Source organism: Palaemon carinicauda, chromosome 19 (genome assembly GCF_036898095.1).
Source record: "Palaemon carinicauda isolate YSFRI2023 chromosome 19, ASM3689809v2, whole genome shotgun sequence".
Taxonomy (NCBI): domain Eukaryota; kingdom Metazoa; phylum Arthropoda; class Malacostraca; order Decapoda; family Palaemonidae; genus Palaemon; species Palaemon carinicauda.
The window spans coordinates 128,782,978-128,793,642 of NC_090743.1; the positions used below are offsets into that span (position 1 = coordinate 128,782,978).

Sequence of the window (10,665 nt, forward strand, 5' to 3'; positions counted from 1 at the left end):
CGCGCTGCACTCTCTTCTTTCCATGTTCTAGGACTTGCAAAAGAAATCGTCGGAGAAGGAGGCTTCTCTTCGGACAGAGATGCACCAGCTCGTGGCGACGCGTTTAGCCCCGAAGAAGCTAAACATCAAGGACCTTCCTGCTTTCTCTGACGTCAATCCTTGGAGGTATGCTGAGCATATGCTGATGTCAAGGGGGAAGATCTTCCTCTCCGAGAAACTGGGAACTGTCCCAGTGGACGATGTAGAGTTCTGGCCCAGCAAAGGGACCTACCCGGATTGCTATGTCCGTCTGAGGACGGAGCTTTCGTTCAAAGAGGAGACAGAGCCAAAAGAGGTCATAGTTTTTGACCTCCCAAGGCCCAGGCCTTGTTCTCAAACACCTTGAAAGAGAGGGCCTTTACTAATTCCAAGGTGCTGGCTCTCAGCAAAAAGCACCCTTCCTTTGTTGCTGATCCCTCTCGTGCCTTTCCCTTTATGGACAAAGGGAATAAGGCTGCCTTAAAGGCAGTGGAGGCAGGGAAAATCCTGTCCTACACTCGAACAGTGTAGACCCTTCTCCCTCGCTTTTCCATCAGATGACAAGGACTGGAAAGATGTGCATAACACTTTCACAGTCGGGAAGCTGGAGGCAGACATTGCCGGACGTCAATTCGGCGAAGACCTCCCCAAGCTGTCGGACTTTCTCCTGCACAGGAAGCAGGAGACAAAAGAACGTCTTGCCGCCTATATGTCTCTGCAAACGGGACTAGAAACGATGGCAAGCATATCGGAAACCCCAGATATATACATGGTCTTCGATAAGGCTCATTTGGCGATGGTCACCAAAGACCTGTTCAACTTTATCAAAGCCCGTAAGGCTTGCAGAGAGTTCGTGTTCGCTTCGGCTGCTGTGAGGCACGAACCGAGGAAGCTGATAGCTTCCAACATCTGGGGAAAAGACCTCTTCCCAACCGAAGTGGTCAAAGAGGTCATGGACAAAGCCGCCTTGGAGAATAGGAATCTCCTCTCCAAGTGGGGCTTGTCCTCCAAAAGGAAGTCTTCCGCTGACGAGGGTCCCCAGCCGAAAAGGAAGACGAAACGACCAAGAGTGCCCTCTTGTCTTAGACAACAACAGCTTCCCGTGGCCACGGTGCAACAGACTGTTGCAGAGCCAACCACCACCTTCCAGCTGGTTCCCCAGACGGTGGCGACACAGTCGCCCGCCTTTACCCCAGCTTTTGAAAGGCAGTCGACGACTTTCAGGCCGAAGTCTCGAGGTTCCTTTCGAAGATCCTCTAAGCACCCCTCCAAAGGCAGGGGTAACAGAGGTCGACGTGGACGTGGCCAAGGAGGTAAATTCTCCAACCAGCACTCCAAATGAGATGCTACCAGTAGGAGGGAGACTCCTTCTCTTCCGGGATCGTTGGACCTTCGATCCCTGGGCCCACAGCCTAGTCAAGAATGGACTGGGGTGGAGTTGGAACACAACTCCACCCAACTTCCCTCAATTCTTCCAACACTCAACCCCCGTATTGGAAGAATATGTTCAGGAACTCTTAAACAAGAGGGTTATAAGAAGGGCGAAGTCCATCAAATTCCAAGGAAGGCTATTTTGTGTTCCGAAAAAGGACTCGGAAAAGCTCAGAGTCATTCTGGACCTATCACCACTCAACAAGTTCATAGTGAACTACAAGTTCAGAATGCTGACGCTTCAACACATAAGGACCCTTTTGCCCAAACAGGCATTCACAGTCTCCATAGACATGACGGATGCGTACTGGCACGTACCAATCAACCGTCAGGTTTCCCCCTACCTAGGGTTCAAGTTACAGAAAAAACAATACGTCTTCAGAGCCATGCCCTTCGGCTTAAACATAGCCCCAAGGGTATTCACCAAGCTTGCGAATGCAGTCATTCATCAACTACGCCTAAAGGGAATCCAGGTAGCAGCCTACCTGGACGACTGGCTGGTGTGGGCAGCATCCAAGGAGGAGTGCACGCATGCCTCCAAGGAAGTGATCCAGTTACTGGAACACCTGGGATTCAAGATCAACTTGGAAAAGTCTCGATTTTCTCCAGCACAGAAGTTCCAGTGGCTGGGTGTCCACTGGGACTTACAGTCACACTGCCTTTCCATTCCATCAAAGAAGAGGAAAGAGATAGCGGGATCTGTCAAGAGACTCCTTCAATCCGCCCGGATATCAAGAAGGCAACAGGAGTGTGTGTTGGGGTCCCTCCAGTTTGCCTCAGTGTCAGATCCAGTTGAGAGCACAATTAAAAGATGCATCAGGAGTTTGGAGAAAATACGCATCAAACGCTCGAAGAGATCTAAAGAAGCCAGTACCAAATCGTCTGCGATCCCTACTCAAGCCATAGTCGGAGGTCAAGAACCTAAAGAAGAAGGTACCCTTGCAACCACCTCCACCGTCAGCCACCGTTCACACGGATGCCTCAAGAGAAGGGTGGGGAGGCCACTTTCATCATCGGAAAGTCCAAGGGACCTGTTCTCCTCTCTTCCGAACCTTCCACAGCAACTTTTTGGAAGCCATGGCAGTTTTTCTCTCGCTGAAGAAACTCAAACTTTGCTGCTCAATCCACATTCGCCTGGTCCTAGACAGCGAGGTCGTAATGAGATGCCTCAATCGACAGGGCTCGAGATCGCCTCATCTGAATCAGGTAATACTGGCCATCCTCCGTTTAGCGGAGAAGAGATGGCACTTGTCAGCAGTCCACCTTCAAGGATTCCGCAATGTGACGGCGGACGCTCTTTCCAGGTTCAACCCAGTAGAGTCGGAATGGTCCCTAGACGCAAGATCATTCTCCTTCATCTTACGCAAAGTCCCAGGACTGCAGATAAACCTCTTCGCAACGAGCAACAACAAGAAGCTACCCCGGTACGTAGCTCCGTACGAGGATCCCCTAGCGGAAGCAACGGACGCGATGTCTATAGACTGGAACAGATGGTCCAAGATATACCTGTTCCCTCCAACCAACCTTCTGCTGAAAGTCCTCGACAAGCTGAGATCCTTTCGCGGGACAGCAGCAATTGTGGCCCACAAATGGCCCAACAGTGTCTGGTTCCCCCTGGTAACGGAACTACGCCTGAAGCTGATCCCGTTGCCGGACCCAGTTCGGACTCAGCAAGTGCAGAAATTGACTGTCTCCGCTTCATCACTGAAGTCCCAGAACCTTCATCTCATGATTTTCTCACCTTGACAGTCACGAAAAGGTTCGGGATTTCAAAAGACAATATCGACTTCTTAGAAGAGTACAAGTCAAAGTCTACAAGAAGACAATATGAGTCTCCTTGGAAGAAATGGGTCGCCTTCGTCAAGGCAAAGAAACCTAAGGAGATTTCTACAGATTTTTGCCTGTCTTTCTTCATCCATCTCTATGAACAAGGTCTAGCAGCCAATACGATCACTACGTGCAAATCCGCCCTATCCAGACCAGTGCTTTATGCCTTCCAGGTAGACTTCTCTAACGAAATCTTCAACAAGTTTCCCAAAGCCTGCACTAAACTTCGGCCCACAGCCCCTCCTAAGCCCATTTCATGGTCCTTAGACAAGGTTCTTCACTTAGCATCAACTCTGAACAATGAAGATTGTTCGCTAAAGGACTTGACTCAAAAGGTGATATTCTTATTTGCACTACCCTCGGGAGCCAGAGTCAGCGAAATAGTGGCCCTCTCGAGGGATGATGGCCAAATTCAGTTAACAGACTGCGGAGAACTGAACCTCTTTCCGGACCCAACGTTTCTCGCCAAGAACGAGCAGCCCACTAAGAGATGGGGTCCCTGGAGAATCTGCCCTCTGAAGGAAGAAGCATCCTTCTGCCCAGTAGAATGCCTAAAGGTCTATCTTCGTCGAACTTCAGACTTTAAGGGAGGTCAGCTTTTCAGGGGAGAAACATCAGGTTCAACGTTATCCTTGAAACAGATAAGGGCGAAAATCACCTATTTTATTCGCAGAGCTGATCCAGACAGTACATCCGCAGGTCATGATCCGAGGAATGTCACCTCGTCCCTTAATTTCTTTCAGACTATGTCGTTTGAAAGCCTTCGCGCTTATACTGGATGGAAGTCATCCAGAGTGTTCTTCAAACACTACGCAAAGCAACTACAGGAAATTAAACATTTCGTGGTGGCAGCAGGTAGTGTTCTGAAACCTGCCGCCTGACCTCTGCAAAGAACAGTGCATTATTTGGGACTTTTTAGTGAAGGGTGTACATGATAGACTCTTAAGGTACATCATGTGAGTAATGTGTCTAGTGTCGACACTATAAGACTGTTCTAACTACACAGGTGACATTCAGCATAATAGACCAACACATGTGCCATGCATATTTATATGCATAGTGTTCCTTGTAACAACAGAATACATAGTGAAATCTTTGCATATTTCCCATAGAGTGGCTTGTGTTCCCTTTTTCAGGTGAAACTTTATTTATTTCTGTTATTACCAATAATGCTCCTATGCAGATTCATTCAGCATAAACTGAAATTGTAATTGATTGTTACAACCTTGATTTCTATTTTTACTTTTGTAATAAACAATAGTAGGAATCTTTGCGTCTCATTTCGCCCCAAATATTCTAAACTTTATATATATGTCAGAGCATCTTTTGATCCTATTATTATCTAGGAAAACACCAGGAACTGAGATTATTACTAATCCGAGCAACCAGGTAAGGACTTATTGTACTATACTGGGTGCTACTATAGCGTGAGGTCTACCACACTATAGCGTGAGGTCTACCTCCCGTTAGCACTATAGCGTGAGGTCTACCGCTGAATTATTCGTCCCTCATAGATAAGACACATTTCATACATTTGTTTAAGCAATAAACACTCAATTTAAACATATTTTAGAAATGTCTTAAAATGATAATTGGAATTTTAATTACAATGAAAAAAAAATAATAAAGGTAGAAATAAACATGTTATATATTTCCATATTTATTCTAGCGATACAAAACAATAAACACTTAATTTAAACATATCTTAGAAAGGACTTAAATAGATAATTGGATTTCTAATTACATTAAAAAACGAATAAAGGTAAAAATAAACATGTTATCAGTCTACTGCTAAATTATTCGTCCCTCATAGATAAAACATATTTCATACATTTGTTTAAGCAATAAACACTTCATTTAAACATATCTTAGAAATGACTTAAATAGATAATTGGATTTCTAATTACATTAAAAAAGGAATAAAGGTAAAAATAAGCATGTTATCATATATTTCCATACATTTATCCTAGCGGTACACACTTCGTATATCTTCTAAGAAAGACAAACAGATCATTGGAATTTTTTCTCATCACCTTCCAGCAAAAATAAAGATGAGACTGGAACAGCTGACGACCAACACCTCGCATTAATCTCTTCAGAATCATCGTTTTAGCGTCCAACCACGATCGCTCAATTGCCTGTGTGTGTGCTCCTGTCGCTGCATCCCCATAATATTGCTGGTGGTTCACTGTAGAATGCTGGTACCCCATGGCATTTAGGTTGCGGAAGGTCCAAGCTTGTCGCGTGGTAGACCTCACCCTCCGCCTGGGTAGGCGACATATGGCGGTAGACCTCACGCTATAGTAGCACCCTATACTGTCTATCTTACTGAACTAAGGTTTCCTACATGCGCATAAACCTGTCTCTCTCTATCAACATCCAGACTCGGGAGGTTCTTCAATAACCTACAAAGATCAATTCCATCTAAGTACAATCTATGCTTTACGTATATGACGACACTAATATACAAACTGTTTGCTAGTCTGTTCCTTGAACTCACAATCCTCTGGTTTTTCCTAAAGTCTACCCAGACTCTTCCCTGTAGGGGGCAGGAAGCACTGACATCTGATATGATCAGTTGAATGACGTTTTAACGGTAACATCAAGTGTCTCTAGGTCCTGAGGGTCAAAAAGGAAAACTTATCTCGAGATGAACGGCACTATTAAAAATCCACAGATACATTAATGCTCTGGTAAACTTCCATCAGGACGACATGGCCTGAGCCCAAAAAACGGATTTTTGGGTGAGGTAGCCATGTCGTCCTGATGGACCCGCCCTCCTTTTGACAAAGGATAACGATTCCCTCCCTAATATACTGTATCTGTTACACCTACAAAGCTACAAAGAATGGCTAGATAGCGCCACGAGGCGGCGGGGTCGCGCCTATTTACAGTACAGTAGGAGCGTTGCCTTAATAACGGCTCTCCTATATTCTTGCCACTTTTTCTCCTCGAAGCGAAAACGCTATTAGGGGTGTAGATAGTTATGAGACATGTCAAGAATACGTTCTCTGATTTTATGCGATATCCCTTATTAAAAATTTTCAAGGGATATTCGCTCCAGGAGTTAGAATTTTGGATACCTTTGGTAAATTCTCTGGGATATATCACTGTAGTCAAATATAACCTAGGAAGCTACTAACAAAGGAACTTCCATCAGGACGACATGGCTACCTCACCTAAAAATAGATTTTTCGCTTCGCTCAAAATCCATTTATTCATCATATGAATATTAAGATGAGTGCCCCAAGGAAGTGACCTGGAACCAATCCTATCTTGTATCGTTAATACTGGTCTATCAAAAGTATTATAGTTAGGCTGTTGCAGATAACACACTACTTTACTTCTCCATGCAGTACACAAATAATACAGCTGAGAATTCAAACCATGCTTTTACTGTTAGGGAAAAGATGCCATTTATGCAATTACACTAAATTAAAATAAAACTGAGTCTATGGTGATAGGAAAGAAAATAAAAACTTGCTCACATCCATAGAAATATTAACAATTTATTTAGCCCTACGTGTCACCAGATTGTACATAATCTCGGAAATATTAAGTTACTCAAACTCCATCGAAATTTACCCAATTTACAACTTAAAAAATTACAAAATATAATATATATTGGCTGTCTATTAAAGCTACAATAAACAAAGATATGTCCAGTGATTCATAAAGCTATCAATAATGTTAGTCCAAAATATTTAAAAGGACTGTTGTATATCATTCAGCCAACAAATCATGTCGACGCGAGACTAGTTGCAAATAGACTCAAGTTATTAGCGCCAATATTCAGCTTGTCTGTAGGTTCTTGAGCCTTCGAATATGTGGACCCAAGTTTGCATTACAAGCTCCAACTTGACATTAAAAGAAATTATGATATATACGTTTTCAAAAAGATGTTGAACACTTTCTTGTTTATAATCTGAATCCTAGCTGGGAGTTTCTGGTATGAATACTAGCACAGCGATTCTGCTATGAGTACTAGCAGGACATTTCTTCTATAAATACTAGAAATATTATTCTATTATGAATATTAGCAGGATGTTTCAACTTTGAATACTACCAGGATGTTTCTGCTATGAATATTAGCGGAATATTTCTGCTACTAATACTAGCAGGATGTTAGTATATACTTAAATCTTGACTGAGTTCAGTAAAGTCAGAGAACTACAGTACTGTACCTTTATGACTCAACACCTCTGAGTGTGTCTACCCATATCAAAAATATTTGAAAAACCTTCTTTATATCCGACAAAGCCTTCCAGTTTTACAAAGTCAAAAGAGGAATGAATATACTTGGTTTTCTAAGCTGAGGCGCACTTGCTATCACTCGCACGGGTGCCCTTTTAGCTCGTTAAAGTTTCCTACTAGCTAATCTGTTGCAAGTATTTTGCCTACATAGCATAATTGTTTTCAAATAATTATCAAGTAAAATTATTCGAAACTTATTTTCTATATAAAATTCTCTCTCAGGTATATGTTTTGTGAATAAATAACGTGAGGTAACAAAGAGATTATAAAATATTGTTATGGTAAGTCTAAATTTAATAACACCACCTACAAAAGTCTACAACAAGAGCTTATTTTCGGATGCACACTATATAATTTTGTAACATTTCACATTCAATGTCTTTAGTAGATTCTGGTATTCAAAGAACGTTTATAATAACATATTTTTTCTATGTTTCGTATAATTTATCCCAATGTGTTAAAAGATGTGATAAAGTACAAACTCATGCAGTGTGCATCTGAAAACATGCGTCTGTTGTTATTTAATTTAAACTTAACATTTCCATTCTTTAAAATATATCTATTCATTAACATTATTTATTCACAAAACATATAGGGAGAAATTTAGATTAGCAAATAAGTTTCAAATCACATTACTTGGTAATCATTCGGAAAACAATGATGCTATTCGAATAAAATACTCGCAACAAATCAGCTTGACACATGTGCAAGAGAATCAGCATGGCCAAGAGCCATACCCAGCCAAGACAAGCCTCAGTATAACCAATAGGGTGATACTTCACACGTTGAATCATCCTACTGGACCTACTCTGAAAATATTAAAGAGGTCATGTATGAAAACTTTATGATCCGGAATGTCCTCGAACATATTAAACTATTTTAGTTTTTACAAGATAATTAGAGATTTTATTGGGGGATAGCGCGAACGCAGTCCCCCGCTACCAAAAATTTCGCACCCGAGTTGACCACATTTGGGTCAATCGCAAGGGTCAGCACCACCGGAGTGCAATGGTGAGCCTCGCCTTGGGGGAACCACCTTCGTGATCATGGTGTCGTTGTTGTTGTTGGGGTATTAAAGCCAACACTTGTTGTTGGCACGGGCCTTTCCCTTGGTTGGCCCGTAGGTGATCTGTAAAAATTTATAAGGTAGTTGCATTAATGGAAATTTGAAAGGTTTTTAGTAGTAGAGAAAGATGTGGATAGGGTAAGGATGATGGTGGTAGTGGTAGAGGGCCATCATTTCTCGGATAGTGGTAGTTTGAAAAGTGGGGGTGTAAGGCTTTTGAAGATTAGAGAAAAATTGTGCAGGTGGGGTTGTCCAACCCTTTACTCCCTAGGGTCCCTGCAGAGAGATTTTTAAGTGGTAGATTAGTTGAGAAGTGAAAGGGGGTGATGTGAATAGAGCCTTACAATGAGGGGATGAGATGGTGCATGGAATGAGGAGGTCTTACCTTGGTGGAGGTAGTGTTGAAAGCAACTCTGCATGTGTGTCTATGCTTTCGACAATTGCTTTTGCCAGTGTGGCTGCCTCTTTCATGGCGTGTGGTGTGTTGATGTCTACAAGTAGATCACCTCGTAGCTGTGCTGTTTCTCTGCATTCTAGTAGGTAGTGCAGGAGAGGTTGTTGTGGTATGACATCACAGTGTTCACACCTTGTCTGGATGTCATCTAGGAGTTCCCAGTTTGCTTTGTAACCCAGCCGGAGTCTGTGTATGCATACTGCCAGTTTTCTTGGGGTGTATCTGTCTATGGGAGGGGGTTCTAGTTCCGATGCCCATTTGTACCATGTTGCAGAGGGAGAGCCATTCTCTATCCTCATATGTAGTTCCTTGATTAGGTTGTTCTTGAGCTGTGTCTTTATTTTGCTTTTGATTTGTTGCAGTGCAGGCTGTATGTGCACCTGTACATTGTGAATGTGTTTGGTGCTTTTGGCTAGCTCATCAGCCTTTTCATTCCCTGGTATCCCGATGTGACTGGGGATCCAGTTTATAGTTACTAGTCTGTTTCTTTCATTATGTTGATGTAAGAGGATTTTAATGTCCGCTATCAGGGATTTGTTTTCTTTGTTTTTGTCCTGCTGTAGGACCTGCACTGAGGATCGTGAATCAGTATGGATGACTACTGGTCCTTCCTCATTTTCAATAGAGTATTTTAATGCTTGCTGTATTGCAACAAGCTCTGTCTGCAGGGTGGAGACATTGTTGGATGTTCTCCAGCAAGCTGTGAACTTGCAGGAGTGAACTGCCGCTCCTGCTGTTTGGGTTCCAGGATCTACTGTGCCATCAGTATAGTAGATCTGTGCCCCTGTTGTTTCTACTGAGGTTATTGCTGCTTCTGCTGCGTTTCTGAGTTCTTCTATTGTGCAGTTTTCTTTTGCCCTTGGGAGTTTGGTGTAGTTGAATTTAGCAACTTGTTTTTTCCATGGTGGAATGTGTATAGTACTTTGTGCTGTGTCAGGTTTTAATTGTAGGATTGTTTCTGTAAGGCCAAGTCTTTTGATGTTATTGCTATGGTCCTTGCCATAAGAATCTGGGGTTTGTACTTCAGGATGTTTGGATAGTTCCTCTCTTACTCGTCTTTTGGTGATTGAGTCTCTGTCTGACAGGAACATCTTTGCAACTATGCTTGCATTTCTTAGTGCAATTCTGTCTTCGAGGGTTGGTAGTCCGGTTTCCAACCTTAGGTTGCAAAGTCTTGTCCACATTGGGGCACCCAACATGAGCCTCATGGCATTGTTTTGAATCACTTCAATTGTGCTTGTTTGTAGATCTGTTAGTCCCAGGAGTGTTGGGGCGGCATAGTCTACTAGTGATCTGGAACAGGCTAGATAGTATTTCTTTTGGATGTGTTCATTTGCTCCATCCTTGAGCCTGCACATATATCTCATAGCTGCATTTCTGGCATTTGTTCTTTCCTTGAGATTTTTTATCTCTTGCTTGAAAGTGAGCTGTTTGTCTATTATTACCCCGAGGTATGTGTATTGGTCCACCCATTCTAGGGGTTCCATTCCTATTGTGAGTGGTTGTACGGGGTTTGGGGCTTTGATTGTCATTGCTTTTGTTTTGGCAATGTTAATTTTTAGTCCAAGCTCATTGGATTTGTGGCTGATGGCATTGAGTGCTCTTTGCATTTTTA

The 10,665-nt window shown here is 42.8% G+C and overlaps 1 non-coding gene across 1 annotated transcript; it reads right to left on the minus strand.

The window, feature by feature from the left end:
• Nucleotides 1–8,440: 8,440 nt before the first annotated feature.
• LOC137659371 (U1 spliceosomal RNA) lies at nt 8,441–8,603 on the minus strand. The gene has a single exon (XR_011047500.1). It is a non-coding gene; the product is annotated as a U1 spliceosomal RNA (small nuclear RNA).
• Nucleotides 8,604–10,665: the final 2,062 nt, after the last annotated feature.